At 37.5% G+C, this 19,976-nt stretch overlaps 1 pseudogene; it reads right to left on the reverse strand.

Moving 5' to 3' along the window:
- Positions 1-11,333: 11,333 nt before the first annotated feature.
- The window catches only part of LOC127483856 (large ribosomal subunit protein uL29-like), a 54,839-nt pseudogene continuing 46,196 nt past the window's right edge, over positions 11,334-19,976 (reverse strand).

Raw genomic sequence — 19,976 nt, forward strand, 5'->3', positions numbered from 1 at the left:
AAAAATGCCATAATACTGAAAATTAATCAGTGACTGAGGTCCTGAATCTTAGAGTCACATGAGGAAAACAGCAGCTATTTACATTTTCCTACAGGAACTTAGATCACAGCCTCCACAAGGAGACGTTGGCCTATATCCCAGTGCATAAGAAGTGATGCTATGCTATGGAAATTAATATTCTGTTGATATTTCTGTAAGACTTTCAGCAGAAAAATTCATTTAAGAACACTGTGGAGTTTAGGTAAATGTTGACAGAGAATACAGACATGTTAATCTGTGCTGGGAAATCCAGATGGCACCAACTAAGTATATAATTTACGTCAGTGACACCATAAAGGGAGAAACATTTGGGGAGGGAAAAACACAAAAATGTATTCAATATAGACCATGTGCTATGTCTGTAACACATGTACAAGTTTTCTCCAGTAATTCTACAACATCCTGTTAGAGTTTACATCCATTGTATCAATAAAGGTATTGAAATAGGAGAATTTTATTTATCCAGTTCAAGAGCTTGTAAGTTGCAGAGACAGCAGATTTGAAATCAATATTAATAATGAGTTCCTAAAACAATCGTTATATTCTTGAAGAAGAAGATATGCATGTAAAATAGATTGAATTTGCTCTTTGGTTTTAATTTGAGTTTTGAGGAAGAGGCAAGAGAGAAAGATAACTGTACAGTTTTGATTTTTAAATCATGGATATTATGCCACTTGCCATGATACAACATATGTAATGATATATTTTAGGATTGAAAAAATATAAAGTTTGTATATTATGAGTTTGAGATGTTCACAGTGCTTAAAAGTGAAAGTTTCTAAATGACGCTGGAAATAAATGTATGAAATTTAGGAAAGATGTTATCAGAGCTCACAGAAGGCAGAAATATTCATATCTAGCCTAACTTGGTTTACCGAGCATCTTGCACATTAATGTAGTTTAGCAAATGAATGATGCTGAATTCATAAAAGTTGGTGATAATGTCTAAGAACAGAAATAAGCCAAAGAGCTTAACAACAGAAACAAGGAGATAATTCAAAAAAGTGCCTGATGTGATCAAAGAGGAATCTAGAAATTGCAGTACCACAAGGAATTTAGAAAATCAAAAATAAAGGAATTTTTAATTTGTCTGATGTTACTAAAAGATCAATTGGTGATGTTTCAGAAACTGCCATTTAATTATTTTTAATGGATAATAGAAATATCAGAGAAATACATATAAAATTTTAGTGTTTCAAAATTCCAAAGCTACAGATAATGAAATGTATTGATTTCTTTGGCAGAATAGAAAAAGTTATTGTTTCCAGAGGAGAGGATGGTTAGGGACAGTGAAGGTAATGTAAGTCATCAATCCAAAGAAAATATTTTCAAACGTTGGAATCATGGCACTGATTGCACTGTGTGGTGAAGTGTGCTGTATTGTTAAAACTGGTAGGGCCTTTGAGACTTGAACAAAGTTGGCTGTAATTGAAATGGATTATTTCTGGAGAAAATCATTCTCTCCTAGAGGTAGTTATGACTAAATGAATTTTGTGATTCATGAGGCAACAGAGATATCTCTTTGAAATGAATTTTGTGGTTTCAAACTAAAATAAATAATTCACATAGCTAGATGATTTGAAAAATATTATGATATTATTACAAAAAGCTTGTATGTATATTAAATAGGCTGTTCATTTGATTGGGTAAATTGAAAATATAAGTTAAAGATGGAAAGATTGTTTAAAAGTAATAAATTAAAAAAGAGAGAGAGATCAAATTTGAAAGCCAGAATGTATTTCTTGAATAGGCTGTTTGTTATTGCCACATCATTTTCTATTATGTGCATCAATTTTTTCAATAAATACCACTACTTAAATGAGCCAATCTTCTGGTAAGTTTTGTCTGTTAATTTGAATGTTCTCTCCAAAGCAAATATGAAGATTTTTCTCTCATTTGTATACTATAATGTTTCTCATTTTTTTCATTATCACCTCTGACATGGAGATTTCTAAAATATTTATTTCTCTTTTAAGCATTTTTCCCAATTACTCCCCATTATATTTCAGTTCTGCAGCTATATTATATTATGTAATGCATGGATATTTGTGCTTTATAAATGTTCGAAAAGTAAGATTTCTCCTCTTTCCCCTGAGAACAAATTTCATTCTCTTGGGAGTGATATTGTACCATTAAGAATACATGACATACCTCATTGAAAGCAAACAATGTGTGATACTGTGGTGAAATAGTGTTATTAAGAAGGCTGCTAACATTCGTCTGTATCCATAACAGTGTTTTCTAAGGAGCCAAGTCCCTTTAGAGGCATTTAGAGTATACCTTGATCACAGTATGCTAGAAAATAATAAAGACCAAAGCAGAGCTGTTTCCTGACTTGGATCTGACTTGGATTTTTTTTTTTTAAGTGCAGTGCACTCCATGAGCTGGTATCTGGGCCAATTCTTCCTCCCTTCCAACCCCCCCCCCCCCACCAAAGATTTATTTATTTATTTGAAAGACAGAGTTACAGAGAGGCAGAGGCAAAGAGAGAGAGAGGTCTTCCACTGTTGATTCACTCCCCAGATTATCACAACTGCTGGAGTTGTGCCCATTCAAGCCAGGAGCCAGGAGCCAGGAGCTTCTTCGGGGTCTCTCAGGTACGTGCAGGGGCCCAAGCACTTGGGCCATCTTCTACTGCTTTCCCAGGCCACAGCAGAGAGCTGGATCAGAAGAGGAACAGCCGGGATTTGAACCAGCACCCAAATGGAATGCTAGCACTGCAGGCGGTTTTACCCGCTGTGCCATAGCACCAGCCCCTGGATATGTTGTTTTACGTATTTCTTGAATCTGATGTATAACTGAAATGGAAAATGTTAAAAATCTAACCATATTTGCAGTTTAAACACATATTTATATATACCTTTTATAAACATGAGAGGTCTAAAATAAAAGAAGCAATTAATTTGGCCAAAAATTATCAAGCATTAAGGATTCTTTATGGGCCAAAATAAAAACAAATCCGACCTCAGAGAAACTATTCTATAACATCTGAAAGAATCATCCAAATCAGCCTACTAGAGGCCACACTGAATAGCACAGGAAACTCCGAAGATTTGAATTGAAAATGTCCACAGGCAAAGCAGCTGGCACAAGGGACAGTTGGCAAACTGTAACAAGTCTATGGGCATGACAGATTTTGGATCCTGGGGTACCAGAAGTAAAGAGATGCAGGCCTAAAATCTGTTCCATGTAGGGGAACAGTTGGCAAATGTCACACTAGAGCAGCAAGTAGTGAAGATTCCAACAAGGCAGCCTGGATATCATATCTGTTTTCGTTTTCTTAAGGGGCAAAGACAGGGGAACCAGGACTAGTGTGTGAAAGAGAAATGAATCAAGCCACAGCTTGACAACTAAGGCATTTGATCCAGGCAAATAAACCTAAACTAATAGATATTGGGACCTAAAGGAAAAGAGCTTAGGTATCAGATGTCTACGAACTAATGAAACACGAGAGACAAAAAGGAAACATACATGTAGCATTAGCAACAGCATAACAACCACCCATAGAGGATTACAGAGCTTCTTCCCTCACTTTTTGTTTTATGCTCTCTGGAACATTGCACCCATGAACAGCAATAGAGTGACAGATAACCTGAAAGGTAGACAGTTGATTATGGATTTTCACTTTAGAAGAAAACTTTCCAGGGACTCCAAAATTCAGTTTCTTTTCATTCCCCATCGCTGAGTCATTTGTTTTCTCTGTATTTTCTCTTAAGTCAAACAGAATTGTTGGACAAATTCCATTTGCCCCAGATATAATAAATTCCTTTATTTCCTTGCTCCCCACATATAAGTCAGTCTACAGTGAGAAACTCATTCAGATTCTCCAGAGTACCCTGTTATTTCACAGTTTTGTTATAATCTAGCAAACACATCATGTCTGCCTTCTCCAATGAATATTAGCCTCTTGAGGATGGGAACAGCATCTCCTGGTTCCACTACTCCCCCAATGCCTAGTAGAATACCTGGAGCACACAAATAATTACTTTGGAGTGACAGAGTGTACAAAACTACAAGAAACAAACTTTGGGGGAAGGAGGAAAAGAGCCTGAAGAAAGGGAGGAGAGAAGGAGAAAAGAAGTTTCATTTGTTCCTCACAGTTGGTGGCTAAAGGAGCTATTCTCAGCTGAGGTTTCAAATAGAAACATGTTAAAGTAAATATTTGTACTAATTTATTTTTATTATTTTTTAAAAGATTATTTATTTTATTTGAGAGGTAGAGTTACAGACAGTGAGAGAGAGAGACAGAGAGAGATCTTCCTTCTGTTGTTTTAGTCCCCAATTGGCCACAAAAGTCAGAGCTGGGCCTATTGGAAGCTAGGGGCCAGGAGCTTCTTCCAGGTCTCCCACATGAGTACAGGGGCCCAAGGATGTGGGCATCTTCCATTGCTTTCCCAGGCCATAGCAGTGAGCTGGATTGGAAGTGGATCAGCTGGGACTAGAACCTGTGCACATATGGGATGCTGGCACTGCAGGCGGAGGATTAACCTGCGCCATGGCACCAGCCCACTAATTTATTTTTATACATTCTACATTTTCTATTTGGAGATCTGCATTACAAAGAATGAGTTATTTTATCATATCAGCACATGGAAAAACTATTAGAAAATTACGGAGGGCCGGCACCGCGGCTCACTAGGCTAATCCTCTGCCTTGTGGTGCCGGCACACCCGGTTCTATTCCCGGTCGGGGCGCCGGATTCTGTCCCGGTTGCCCCTCTTCCAGGCCAGCTCTCTGCTGTGGCCAGGGAGTGCAGTGGAGGATGGCCCAAGTACTTGGGCCCTGCACCCCATGGGAGACCAGGATAAGTACCTGGCTCCTGCCATCGGATCAGCGCAGTGCGCCGGCCGTGGCGGCCATTGGAGGATGAACCAACGGCAAAGGAAGACCTTTCTTTCCGTCTCTTTCTTACTGTCCACTCTGCCTGTCAAAAAAAAAAAAAAAAAAAGAATTACGGAAAACATTTGGACAGATGTTATGGTTTTCTTCTCAATTTTAAAGATCTTATGAAACATTCCCAAGTATATAATGATTTAATGAACATAAGAAACTTCCAAAGCAGTGTTTGATGCTATTGCAAAAAACTAAATAATACAAAACCAAAAATTAAAATATCTCTAAGAACACCTAAAGGAGAATAAACATCTGATTGGAGAAGAATCAATTAAATAGTAATGTTTCTGGATTATAATCCTAGTGAATAAGACTATTCCAGATATTTTAGTTAAATTATTTATAAAATGTTATAAATATATTTTTTTCTACAAAGAAAGCTAACTTTAATAAACTGTTGGATGGGGGGAGGCATGTTGTGGCCCAGGGACACCGGCATCTCATATTGGCCTGCTGGTTCAAGCCTGGCTGTTCCACTTCTGATCCAGTCCCCTACTCATGTACCAAGGACAACAGAAGAAGATGGCCTAACTACTTGGGCCCTGCCAACCACGTGGGAGACAGGGAATGAGTTCTGGGCTCCAGGCATTAGCCTGGACCTGCTCTGGCCATTGTGGCCAATTTTGGACTGAACCAGAGGATAGAAAACCTCTCTCTGTCTTTCCCAATCTCTCTGGCACTCAGCCTGCCAAATAAATAAATACATCTTAAACAAACAAAATACCTCTTGAAGGATTCATCGTGCTTGATTTTGTTAAAGACCCCAACCTACCCCGGCTCACCATCACTACAACAAGCAGGATCCAGTGCTTCATTTTAACTTCAGTTAAACTTCAGCATCCTTTCTTGGAACTTAGAATAAAGTTCTACCATACAAAAATAGCTGGTAGATTAAACCTATACATTAATCAATACAGTATTTCAAGTATTTTAGGAGGTATTCTTGGATAAACTTTGCCACATGAATCACTATTACCTATTTTGAGAAATATATACAGAGTTACAATGATCAATCTACAATGAATTTTTGGCAGAAAACTGCGTGTCAACTGAGCTATATGCATAGTTTCCTAAAATACATATTTCTTCACATGTTGCTTACAAGCAGCCTTGTTAAACCTAAGCATACTACTGCTACTTCAAAGAAGACTGATTCTCTCAGTGATTTTGCAATGGCTTTTCGGAGTTCTAAAGCAGCTAGCAAAGCCTGAAAAGAGTACACATATCTATGCTTGGGAAGCTTTAACTTAGATCCCTTAAACTTGTTTCAGACTATTTATTCTGCTCTGACTCAGAGTGCACTTAGCAAGAAACAAAATCTCTGGTTGAGTCTGGGCATCACTGTTTTAGAGTTTCCTTCTTTAGCCATTCTATCAGTCTCTAGGATATACAGGTGCTTTCAGGAGTGCTTCACACAAAAGGTTTTAGAAAAGTGGTACGAGCCTTCCAGTTTTTTATAGGACACCATCTGCCTTTATGTTTTGTTTTTATTGGCCTGGTTGATAACACTTTCTAAAAACAAATAGGTAACCTCTTTTACATGTAGTTTTATGAGGGAAGGGAAACGAAGAGCAGACGTAATAGTCTGATTACCCTTTAGGAACATGAAGCAATGTTTTCACCTGTGGTATGAACAAACATAATACACTGGTTACTTTTCTTTAAGCGTTACTTTTTTTTTTAAAGATTTGTTTATTTATTTGAGAGATAGAGTTACAGACAGAGAGAGGGAGAGACAGAGAGAAAGGTCTTCCATCCACTGGTTCACTCAGCAAATGGCCAATCCGAAGCCAGGAGTCTGTACTGATCCGATGGCAGGAGCCCTCAAACCTTACTTTAACATAAAATTGTGCCTATCATAGAAACAAATGTTAGAAACTGAAAATCTAGTGGATGCCATTATTTTTATGCATTTTTGATTATAAAACAGTTCACAACATTTCTGGTAAATTTGCTGAAGGACAAAGCTATTTTTAAAATTTAACCTTAAATTTTAAGAGAAAATATGAAGTCTGAATTAGGGGAACTCCGATTATATAACAATAATGTTTTTTTATGTGATGTCCAAATATTTCTAAATGTTTACCATAAATGACAGAAATCCAATGGTCTTTTGTTTAAGAAAATGTCAGAAATTCCTTATAAATATATTATTAGAGAATGTGCCTCTATAAAAAACTAGAAATGGATTAACAGTATTATAGCTCTAGATCAACAGTATTATACTTGGTATAACTCTTCGGTATGATAAATTCCCTTTGAAACCTACAATTAGGAAGGATAAAAATGGTTGTATATATTTAAATATGCAACTGTTGGTACCAAGAGGTGGTGCTGGTGAATAAAATGAGCCTTGGGCTGACATTCAGTTGTTGCTTGCCATGGCCAGCATCCCATATAGAAGTGCTTGTTGAAGTCCTAGCTGCTCTATTTCTTTTTTTAAAAACAAAAAACTTTTATTTAATAAATACAAAGTACAACTTTTGGATTATAGTGGCTTTTCCCCCCATAACCTCCCTCCCACCCATAACCACCCCATCTTCCACTTCCTCTTCCATCCCATTCTTCATCATGATTCATTTTCAATTATCTTTATATAAAGAAGATCAACTTGTATAAAATAAGTAAAGATTTCAACAGTTTGCACCAACAAAGACACACAAAGTATAGAGCACTGTTTGAGTAGTAGCTTTACCATTGATTCACATAGTACAACACATTAAGGACAGAGATCCTATATGAGTAGCAACTGTATAGTGACTCCCATTGTTGATTTACCAATTACAACTCTTATTTATGATGTCAGTAATCACCTGAGACTCTTGTCATGAGTTGCCAAGGTTATGGAAGCCTCTTGAGTTCATAAACTCCGACCTTATTTAGACAAGGCCATAATCAAAGTGGAAGTTCTCTCCTCCCTTCAGAGAAAGGTGCCTCCTTCTTTGATGGTCCATTCTTTCCGCTAGGATCTCACTCACAGTGATCTTTCATTTAGGTCATTTTTTTTTTTTTGACAGTGTCTTGGCTTTCCATGCCTGTGAAACTATCATGGGATTTTTAGCTGGATCTGAATGTCTTTTGGGCTGATTCTGAGGCCAGAGGCTGCTTAGGACATCTGCCATTCTATGAGTCTGCTGTGTATCCCACTTCCCATGTAGAATCATTCTCTCCTTTTTAATTCTATCAGTTAGAATTAGCAGACACTAGTCTTGTTTATGTGATCCCTTTGACACGTAATCCTATCATTATGATCAATTCTGAACTGAAACTGATCACTTTGACTAGTGAGATAGCATTGGTACATGCCACCTTGATGGGATTGATTTGAATCTCCTGGCACGTTTCTAGCTCTACCATTAGGGGTAGATCTGAGTGAGCATGTGCTGAACTATACATCTCCTCCCTCTCTTATTCCCACTCTTATATTTAACAGGGATCACTTTTCAGTTAAATTTCAACACCTAAGAATAACTGTGTGTTAATTAAAGAGTTTAACAAATGATATTAAGTAGAACAAAAAATACTAAAAGGAATAGAATAGTAAGTTGTTTCTTGACAGTCAGGACAAGGGCTTATCAAGTCATTGTTTCTCATAGTGTCTGTTTCACTTCTACAGGTTTCCTTTTATGTGCACAGTTGCTGTCACAGATCAGGGAGAACATATGATATTTGTCCCTTCAGGACTGGCTTATGTCACTCAGCATGATGTGTTCCAGATTCCTCCATTGTGTTGCAAATGACCGGATTTCCTTTTTTTTTTTACTGCTGTATAGTATTCTATAGAGTACATATCCCATAATTTATTTATCCAGTCTAGTGTTGATGGGCATTTAGGTTGATTCCAGGTCTTAGCTATTGTGAATTGAGCTGCAATAAACATTAAGGTGCAGACTGTTTTTTTTTGTTTGCCAATTTAATTTCCTTTGGGTAAATTCCAAGGAGTGGGATGTCTGGGTTGTATGATAGGGCTATATTCAGGTTTCTGAGGAATCTCCAAACTGTCTTCCATAGTGGCTTTACCAGTTTTCATTCCCACCAACAGTGGATTAGTGAGTCTTTTTCCCCACATCCTTGCCAGCATCTGTTGTTATTTGATTTCTGAATGTGAGCCATTCTACCTGGGGTGAGGTGAAACCTCATTGTGGTTTTGATTTGCATTTTCCTAATGGCTAGTATCCTGAACATTTTTTCATATGTCTGTTGGCCATTTGGTTTTCCTTTTTTGAAAAATGTCTATTGAGGTCCTTGGCCCATCTCTTAAATGGGTTGTTTGTTTTGTTGTTGTGGAGTTTCTTGATCTCTTTGTAGATTCTGGTTATTAATCCTTTATCAGTTACATAATTTGCAAATATTTTTCCCATTCTGTTGGTTGCCTCTTCACTTTCCTGACTGTTTCATCTGCAGTACAGAAACTTCTCAATTTGATGCATTCCCAATTGTTAATTTTGGCTTTGACTGCGTGTGCTTCTGGGGTCTTTTCCAAGAAGTCTTTGCCTGTGCCTATACCTTGCTGGGTTTCTCTGATGTTCTCTAATAATTTGATGGTGTCGGGTCATAGGCTTAGATCTTTAATCCATGTTGAGTGGATGTTTGTGTAAGGTGTAAGTTAGGGGTCTTGCTTCATGCTTCTGCATGTGAAAATCCAATTTTCCCAGCACCATTTGTTGAATAGACTGCCCTTGCTCCAGGAATTGGTTTTAGATCCTTGATCAAGTATAAGTTGGCTGTAGACATTTGGATTGATTTCTGGTGTTTCAATTCTGTTCCATTGGTCTATCCGTCTGTTTGTTTTTGTTTTTGTTTTTGTTTTGTTTTGTTTGGACAGGCAGAGTTAGTGCAAGAGAGAGACAGAGAGAAAAAAGTCTTCTTTTTTCCATTGGTTCACCTCCCAAGTGGCCACTACGATTGGCATGTTGTGGCCGGTGTGCTGCACCGATCCAAAGCCAGGAACCAGGTGCTTCCTCCTGGTCTCACATGTGGGTACAGGGCCCAAGGACCTGGGCCATCCTCCACTGTGCTACTGAGCCACAGCAGAGAGCTGGACTGAAAGAGGAGCAACCCGGACAGAATCTGGTGCCCCAACTGGGTTTAAAACCCGGGGTGCCGGCACCTCAGGTGGAGAATTAACCTAGTGAGCCATGACACCAGCCCCATATGTTTTTGTACCAGTACCATGCTGTTTTACTTATAACTTCCCTGTAGTAAGTCTTGAAATCTGATATTGTAATGCCTCCGCCTTTGTTTTTGTTGTACAGTATTGCTTTAGCTATTCTAGGTCTCCTGTGCCTCCATATGAATTTCAGCATCATTTTATCTAGCTCTGAGACTGGCTGCTCCACTTCTGATCCAGCTTCCTGCTAACGTACCTGGGAAAGCTGTTGTAGATGATTCAAGTACTTGTGCCTCAGTCACTCTTTTGGGAACTTTCATTGAGTTCTGGCTCCTGTCTTCAGCCTTGCCCAAACTTGTTTTGATCAGTGAATTAGCAGAAGAAAGATCTTTCTCCGTCTCTCCCTTTCTCTGTCACTATGATTTTCAAATAAATAGATAAATAAATAGACCCTTTAAAATGAGTTTTAATTGTGGAATACTCTGCATTTATGTCTAATCACTGTATAAGTTTTTAAATTTTAATTTCCATATCTATATAATGTTCTTCATGATTTATTACAAACTGATTGAGAGGTGTCATTTGAAATGACCAACACTAGTGATGCCTCTGATTAATGTGGAGTAAATGCTAGCCTCCAATTTTTGCTGAAATTGTTAACTCATTTGTTAGCATGCTGTGTATATTAATTTGCTAGTAGTAAACTGCAAGCCAAGGAAATTCTATTTGTTTGTTCATGTACACATCCTCTCTAAGCAGTTACAGGAATTCCCATTTCTTGTTACAGTGTTAGGAATGATGTTCACCTTATGTTCCTCATTGTGTGTTCTTTCTTACCCAGAGAAACAATAATTTCTTAATTTTAACTTAGTGATTCATCAAATGAAGAAATTAACTTCATCTCTAGCTTCCATACATTTTGAATGCTATTAGTGTTCAAATGTAGGAGGAAGAATTGTGGCCATTATTTTATATTGGACTTGTTGAAATATCCTGATGTGTTTGAAATAAGGATGGATAGTACTTTGAGATTTCTATTGCCCAATTTTATCAAATTTTGGAGTTGCATCTGGTAAGCAATAACAAAGAAATTTTTGTACTAGAAAACTAGGTGATAAATGGCCATAGAAGATGTGATATACTTATTAAGGCAATAAGTGATCATACAGTCTGCTTTATGAATTGCTTTTATAGGAGTATAAAAGATTGCTTCCCGGAGCCGTGACTTTGTGTGTGTGTGTGTGTGTGTGTGTGTGTATGCCTCTTCGTGGTTCTATTGACATCATGGCGCTCAGGCCTTGACCCCGTGCTTCTGCAGAGGGTCTCCTTCCTGCTCCTTCCACAGCTGTTGCTTGGTCTTCAAGTTTTCCTCATGCTTGTTGAGCCAGTGAATCATGGTGTATCTTCTTGGACCACAAGACCAGGGGCTCATACTTCTTGCTTGTGTAGAATTTCCGGAGGTGTTTTATCTGGATCTGGTTAGGGTTGGTGGAACATGACTGGATTTGCGAGTAGCTCGGTTCTTGGAGAGCTCAGAGTCTGTACCACCTGTTAACTGGGACAACTCCACCTTCAGGCCGTCCAGTGTTTCAGCAGCCCCTCTTTCTTGCTATTAAGGTTCTCAGCCTTGGTTTTAGCGATTACTGCTCAAGTCCTGTCCCCATGACTACTTGGTCCCTGACCTTTTAAGGTGTACCATATATTAAAAAAAAAATTTCCTAAAATATGCACTTAGGAAATTTAAGAAACATATCAAATTTAACACGTACTTCATCTGAATTGGTTTGCCCTGACACAGAATTCAGAGGGGAAATTTTTGAAGGCAGCAGTGGCTTAAGGAAGTGTGAGTGGACTTTACTCAAACAGAATCCATGACATGGAGAGGGTTAGTCAAGGAGGGGATTGACAGTCTATGCCTTGAGAAACTTCAGATCTAATATCTAAAAATGAGGAGGACAACTGAACTAGAGTAATCATAGTGTGAAAGTTTTCCAGTTTAGATCATGACATATGTGCAGTAGCTCAGTAGTGATAACTTTTGTGAAGCTACTTATTCTAAAGCTCTGTGAAAAGTCTGCACACCAGCCTTTTATTTATTTTTATTTTTTAAAAAAGATTTATTTATTTATTTGAAAGTCAAAGTTACACAGAGAGAGGAGAGGTAGAGAGAGAGAAAAGAGAAAGAAAGAGAGAGAGGTCTTCCATCCATTGGTTCACTCCCCAGTTGGCTGCAACTGCTGGAGCTGCGCCAATCCGAAGACAAGAGCCAGGAGCTTCTTCTGGGTCAGCCATGTGGGTGCAGGGGCCCAAAGACTTGGGCCATCTTCTACTGTTTTCCCAGGCTGTAGCTGAGAGCTGGATTGGAAGTGGAGCAGCTGGGTCTTGAACCGGCGCCCATATGGGATGCCAGCGCTTTAGGCCAGGGCATTAACCTGCTGCGCCACAGCGATGGCCCCCATCCTTTTATTCTTAAAATATTCATTAATTGGGTGATTTTGAATAAAGAAAGATATTAAGGGCAAAGTGAACATACATATGACAGAATAAGGCATTTTATGAAGAAACTAAGAACAAAGGATAATCTAGCATACATCAGTAATACATACAAAGAAAAAATAACAAGAAAACTCAATACAAAAATGAACAGCAGATACATGTTTTGAATCCTATGTAGAGATATTTTTAATAATATACATGTTGATGTATTTCTTTATGAACTCACATATGCATGAATTTTAACATTTTAGGACCAAAATGAAGTTTTAATTCTATTTTCAAGAGACTTTTTAAAATTTCACTTATTTGCTAGATGGAAAGAGAGAGACAGGTAAAGAGATATCATCCACCAGTTCATCACCTGTATACCTCTAACAGCCCAGCTATGGCTGAAGATGGGAGCCCGGAACTGAATCCAGGTCTCCCACATGGTAGGTAGCAGGAGCCAAACTATTTGAGCCATCAAATAGCCATCTGCTGCCTACTAGAGTCTGTGCTAGAAGAAACTTAGCGTCAGCACCTGGGGCCAGGAATCAAAACCAGGCACTTCAATGTAGGAAGCAGGCATCCTACCTGGCATTTTAAACACTGGACCAAAAGCCTGCACCTCCATGAACTTTTGGAAATAACTTTGAATATTCAGAAAACAAACTCAAAAGTCCGATTAGCATAGGATGTGGTGTATAAACACACATTGAGGATGCAAATTAATCTGATATATGATTTTATACCTGTTGGTCTGGAAATATATTTAAACTAGAATATGCAAACAATCAAGGAATATTTGCTGGTGGAAGTGCAAAATTGCAAAATGCTGCTAATTAGTCAAACCAAATATACATGAACAGAGTGGACTTATTGAATACTAATAATGTACTACTTGTGTCATTTTATATTTAAAGATATATATAATAATGCATACATATGCATATATATATGTCATTAGTTTGAGGATGAAGAGGGAAGGCCTTGTTTTTTCTTGAGAATATTTTGACTACTGATTTCCTGTCTCACCTTTATACTTTTATCTGTCCTGCCACTTGGTAGCTACATGTATAATTATACTATGTGTAATTCTTGAACATACATCCTGAAAAATATTTTCTTGTTCTGTTCACTGCTTGTCACATGTCCTTCAGATAGAGATGATTATCTTATTTCAAATCTCTGCTCTAACATGACACCCTGCCTAGGTAATCTCAATAGCTAGTGACCTGCGTTTAGTCATGTGTTGATGGCTATAGCATTATTTATTGGGAACATACAAAGAGACTGTACATAAGTACATTCATATGAGTGACTCAGACCAGGGTTGCCTATTTGGAATCATCAGCTTAGAGTTGCAGCCATGAATTATAAAACAAGACATGGCAATCAAGTGAGATGTCAATATGCTATAACTCTACCACTTCTGTGAAGTATAAATGAATTATAAATGAATAGAAGGAGTTCCAGGTTTAAGAAGCCAAATATTGAAAATTCTGGTTGCTTTCTTTAAAAAAAAGGACATAAAATTCAAGAACACATAGTACCTGACTTAGATTTGTTTAATTTACAATATTTCAACTTGATAACTATACAAAAGTGATATACATTCCGTAGAAATTGTATTTCAAAATTTAAATTTTAATTTTTCTTCCATGATAGCAAAATGAGCTTGTAATCCTGGACAATGGAAGTGAGCCATAGTTCCCAGTCAGCCATGAGAACTCCATAGCAGATAACTGATAGTCCACAGTGTCCTGTGTTGCTTAAATATGATGCTCACTGGGTTAAGTGCCTTACAGGTATTTTCAACTTGTGATATTTTCACTTTGACATATGTATCATGAGATAACCCCATTGTAAGTTAAGGAGTATCTCTAAGCTACTGTATATCAGGGAAAACATCAGAAGAGTAAAGACATGACCTATAGGCTGAGAGAGAGTATTTTCAGGGTACACATCTAATAAGTGGTTAATAATCAGAATATTATAAGTAACTCAATAGATTAAATTGCACTTTAAAAAAAAAAACTAAGTAATCTAAACAGATACTTCTTGAAGAAATACATATAAATAGCCAGCAGGTACATGGAAAGAATGCCCAACATCACTATACTTCAGGGAAATGCAAATCAAAACTACAATGACATATCATCTCCCATTAAATTGGCTATGATCAAAACGGCAAAAGATACAACATATTGGCAAGGAGGTGGAGAAAACACAGCACTGGTATACTGCTGTTGGGAATGTAAATTAGTACATACGTTATGGAAAACAGTAAGGAGGCTCATCAAAAAAACTAAAATAGACCACATTATAATTAAACAACCCCACATGTAGTTATATATTCAAGGGAAATGAAATAATTATTTTGAACAGATATCTGCACTTCCATGTTTATTAAAGCATTGTAAACAATAACCAAGGAGTATAAACAAATTAAGCATCCGAACCCTGATGAATGGATATAGAAAAACACAGTACTCATCACAGTGAGGTATTATCCAGTCCTAAAAAAGGATGCAATTGGAAGTCAATATATTAAGAGAAATAAACAAGGCAAAAAAAGACAAGTACCACATGGCCTTACTCATATGTGGACCCTTAAAAAATTTATCCTTGGAAAGTGAGAGTATGATGTCTGTGATGCTGTGGAGAGATGGAAGAAAGAAGGAATGAGGAAAGGTTGATGAATAGATTTTAAGTATCATTGGATAAGAGAAAGAAAATCTGTCATAGTAAAGTAACTATCAATAATTACAATATTACATTTATTTTTCTTAACAAAAAAGAAGGAAAGATTATGAATGTTTACACCATAATATTTGAGCAGACAGATATGTGTACCTGAATTTGCATATCACATAATGTATATATGTATGAAAACGTTACATGTTATCCATAAATCTGTATATTTTTAATGTATCAGTTAAACATAATTTGTTAAAAAAATGAATGAAATGGTAAAAAATAGCTATGTATCAGTTTTTTTTTAAAAGTGTATCTACCAGAAACTTTAAAATATTCAAAAAAAATAGCATAATGTTTGAAATAGTTAACTGCTTAACACCACTCAAACACTTTTTTTCCCTAAAGGTTTGGATGCTTGATGTTTGATCACTTCCTCAAATATTCTTGACAGGAGAGAACTTCTGATCTGGGTATACTTTAAAGAGAACCAAGTCTTCTTGCTCTTTTATGCAAGTGATTACTGAATGAATATCCCAAAGACTAGCTTCTGGCTTTGCACAAAAATCAAGATTTTTTTCAGCTCATATATTTAAATTTGGGTACAACAGAACATTTTTATATTTAGTAGAATCTCTGACTAGAGATTCTAAGCTATCTCTTAAATCTTTGTATTTATCCAAATTGCTGTCTCTGTTTTTGGTGACCCCTAGGAAATCAATATATGCCACAACCCCTCAGTACCATGAAACATGGAAAGAAGAAGCTAGATCCTTTAGAGATAGATGGAAATCTGGGGTATTTCTTCTGTTCTCATGGTGAAACTGAAAGCAGGCATATTCTCATTATGTCTGCACTAAAATAAGGAGAGGATCTGTGGCAGATGTCTGCTCTCATGTTCAGATTGCACATTCTAATCTCAGAAAAAGACCCACTGGAACTGGCCTGATCTATGTACTCCTTTTTGTGTTTTGTGATCTTAAGAGTCTCAGGAATGCAGAGGCCCATTAGATCCAGACCTTAGGTGGTAAAGGAAGCAGTCCATTGGGTATAAGCTATGGAACTTGTAACACTTATTGTATGAAGAAGCCACTTCCAGGAAGACTGGGTAGACCTGGATTGTCACTGGAGTGGGCAAAGAATGAAGGCTTGAGACCTGCCAAGCTCTGGTTCAGATTGCCAGATGTGGCCTGTTAATCTGCTAATACAAGATAGTTAGAAACCAAACCTGGTAAAACCACTATAGAAGTCTGTCTGGAGATTCCTCAGAAACCTGAATATAACCCTACATGCAACCCAGCCATCCCACTCCTTGGAATTTATCCAAAGGAAATTAAATTGGGAAACAAAAAAATGGTCTGCACCTTAATGTTTATTGCAGCTCAATTCACAATAGCTAAGACCTGGAATCAACCTAAATGCCCATCAACACTAGACTGGATAAAGAAATTATGGGATATGTACTCTATAGAATACTATACAGCAGTAAAAAAAAAAGGAAATCCGGTCATTTGCAACACAATGGAGGAATCTGGAACACATCATGCTGAGTGAAATAAGCCAGTCCCAAAGGGACAAATATCATATGTTCTCCCTGATTGGTGGCAACTGACTGAACACCAAAAAAGAAACCTGTTAAAGTGAAATGAACACTATGAGAAATGGTGACTTGATCAGCCCTTGCCCTGACTGTTGATGAACAACTTAATAACTTATCCTTCTTAGTATTTTTTTGTTTGTTCTACTTAATACTATTGGTTGAATTCTGTAATTAATACACAGTTATTCTTAGATGTTGAAACTTAACTGAATACTGATCCCTGTTTAAGATAAGAGTGGGAATAAGAGAGGGAAGAGATGTACAATTTGGGACATGTTCAAGCTGACTTGCCCCAAATGGTAGAGTTAGAAACATACCAGGGGATTCCAAATCAATCCCATCAAGGTGGCATGTACCAATGCCATCTCACTAGTCCAAGTGATCAATTTCTGTTCACAATTGATCATAATGATAGGACTAAGAGTCAAAGGTAGCACATAAACAAGACTAGTGTCAGCAAATACTAATTGATAGAATAAAAAAGGGAGAGAATGATCCAACATGGGAAGCGAGATACACAGCAGACTCATGGCAGATGTCCTAAACAGCACTCTGGCCTCAGAATCAGCCCTTAAGGCATGCAGATCTGGCTGAAAAGCCCATGAGAGTATTTCAGGCATGGAAAGCCAAGACACTCTGTCCAAAAAAAAAAAAAATGATCTAAATGAAAGATCTCTGCTAGTGAGATCCCAGTGGAAAGAACAGGTCATCTAAGAAGGAGGTACCTTTCTCTGAAGGGAGGAGAGAACTTCCACTTTGACTATGACCTTGTCTAAATATGATCAGAGTCGGTGAACTCAAAAGGCTTCCATAGCCTTGGCAACTCATGACAAGAGCCTAGGGTGATTACTGATGCCATAAATAAGAGTGTCAATTTGTTAAGTCAACAACAGGAGTCACTGTGCACTTACTCCTCATGTAGGATCTCTGTCCTTAATGTGCTGTACATTGTGATTTAATGCTATAATGAGTACTCAAACAGTATTTTTCACTTTGTGTTTCTATGTGGGTTCAAACTGTTGAAATCTTTACTTAATATATGCTAAACTGATCTGCTGTATATAAAGTGAATTGAAAATGAATCTTGATGTGAATGGAAGGGGAGAGGGAGCGGGAAAGGGGAGGGTTGCGGGTGGGAGGTGTGGGGAGCAGCCTGGACTGGACTGAGTTACTGGAATTAAGACTTATTCTATGCATCTGCTCTCCCACAATATGGCGCTGGGAGAGGAGAAAACAGCTTCTACGCAGCTGCCTCCAGTTCAACCAATAAACTGTAGGACCTACTCCTGATTGGAGGAGAGCAGCGTACTCGGCGTGTGGGCAGCCGAGTTAGGATTGGCGGAGGAGGACTATAAAGGAGGAGAGAGACGGCATGCACCAGGAACATCTAAGGGGAACATGTAGCTGAAGGAACACCTGTGCAGCCCCCGAGAGAGCCGGCCGGCGGTGTGCCGCTCCCCTGCGGAAGTGGGGAATGTGGCCAGGGGGAACTGCCCTTCCACGGAGGTGGAAGGGATAGTAGCCAACCCGGGAAGAACCAGCAGCAAACCCGGGGAGGGCCGAGCAGACGAAAGAACAGCGCAGGGTCCTGTGTCGTTCCTCCACGAAGAGGGGGAGCGACAGGAGGGAAGTTATGGGGGGGAAGCCATTGTAATCCATAAGCTGTACTTTGGAAATTTATATTCATTAAATAAAAGTTCAAAAAAAAAAAAAAAAGAAACCAAGCCTTCAAGTAGCCACTGCAGGAGTATGCAGTAAGCCTTTTCCAGAGAGAAACACAAACTGCAGTCCAGACCTGCCCTTTCTGCACTGCTCTCGAGAGATAGAGGCCTTGGAAGTATTTGCACATTTGTTTACAATCACCTATCTTTTTTGTAGTCTAATAACCAAAATACATAGTAACATAAACAACCCAATAGCATGATTGAAACAATCTATTTAAAAACAGGCAGACAGCTTAAATAGACATTTCTCTAAAGAAGACATAAGTCATAAAGTCATTAAATAAAATTATGCATGAAAAATGCTCAGAAATGCCCAACAGCACTTAATCAGGGTAATCCAAATGAAAACCACAATGAAGTATTAAACAATCTATTAAAATGACTGTTATCAAACAGACAAATGGAAAAAGTATTGATGAAGATGTGGAGAAAAGGAAAACTTTGTATATTGTTGGTGAACATGTAAATTAGTATAGCCATTATTATAAATTAGTACAGCCATTCCTCAAAAAAAGCAGAATGCTATATTCATATTATACAGCTATCCTATTTCTGATTTATAACCAAAGGGTTTAAAATCTCACGTTCCTTGCAGCATTATTTATTATCAACAAGATAGAAAAATAATTAAATATCCTGTCAAAGTATCAATGGGATGAAAAAGGTTATATATTTTAAGCTTTTAAGCATGATCTCAGGTATATTTGAAGAACTAACAATTTTCTTAAATACCCTTAAAAATGGATGAATAAACAAGGCATATCCTTTATCTTTTGCAAGATTATTTCTTCTTTTTCTGATCATACAGGATATACATTTCCACTGCAGAATAATTCATGACATAGAAATAAGTATAAAGAATCATCTTTTATACATCAACCCTATCCTTTGTTTTTAATTCTTCCCATAATAAAGGAATTTTTTTTTTAAATTTCGGTATCAAGATGGTCATTTCTTCTAAACTTTGCATCCCTTAATTTCTTGCTTCCCTAGTAAATTTAGGCTATCAGTTAGTCTTGGATCTTTAAATCTTTGTATCACTTGTTTTCTTTTCACTAGGAAATGACACTGGCTGAACCAGATAAATGGGCATCAGAGACACTGATAAAGTTAAATCAATCATTTATTGATCCATTTAGATAAAATAACAAAAGCTCATTTTTCTTTTATTTGGCTGTTATTGTTTATCTTGCTGCAATTATTTGAATAATTTCAGGAATGGTACAGGTCTGAAAGAACCTGAAGGTTCCTTAAATTTCATTCTTCTATTTTCAAGCAGGATGGCTTCAATGTCCCTCCAGAAGGACAGGATTCCTGGTTATCATTGTCATTCACCAGGAGTTTCAGTCAAAATACTCATTTTTGCACAACTAAATGTTAGAAACTTCTATTGTATAAGTATATATAGATACTAATAAAGAAATAGAAGACAAAATCT

This window comes from Oryctolagus cuniculus, chromosome 12, assembly GCF_051225735.1.
Source record: "Oryctolagus cuniculus isolate XC-2025 breed Fujian yellow rabbit chromosome 12, ASM5122573v1, whole genome shotgun sequence".
Lineage (NCBI taxonomy): Eukaryota > Metazoa > Chordata > Mammalia > Lagomorpha > Leporidae > Oryctolagus > Oryctolagus cuniculus.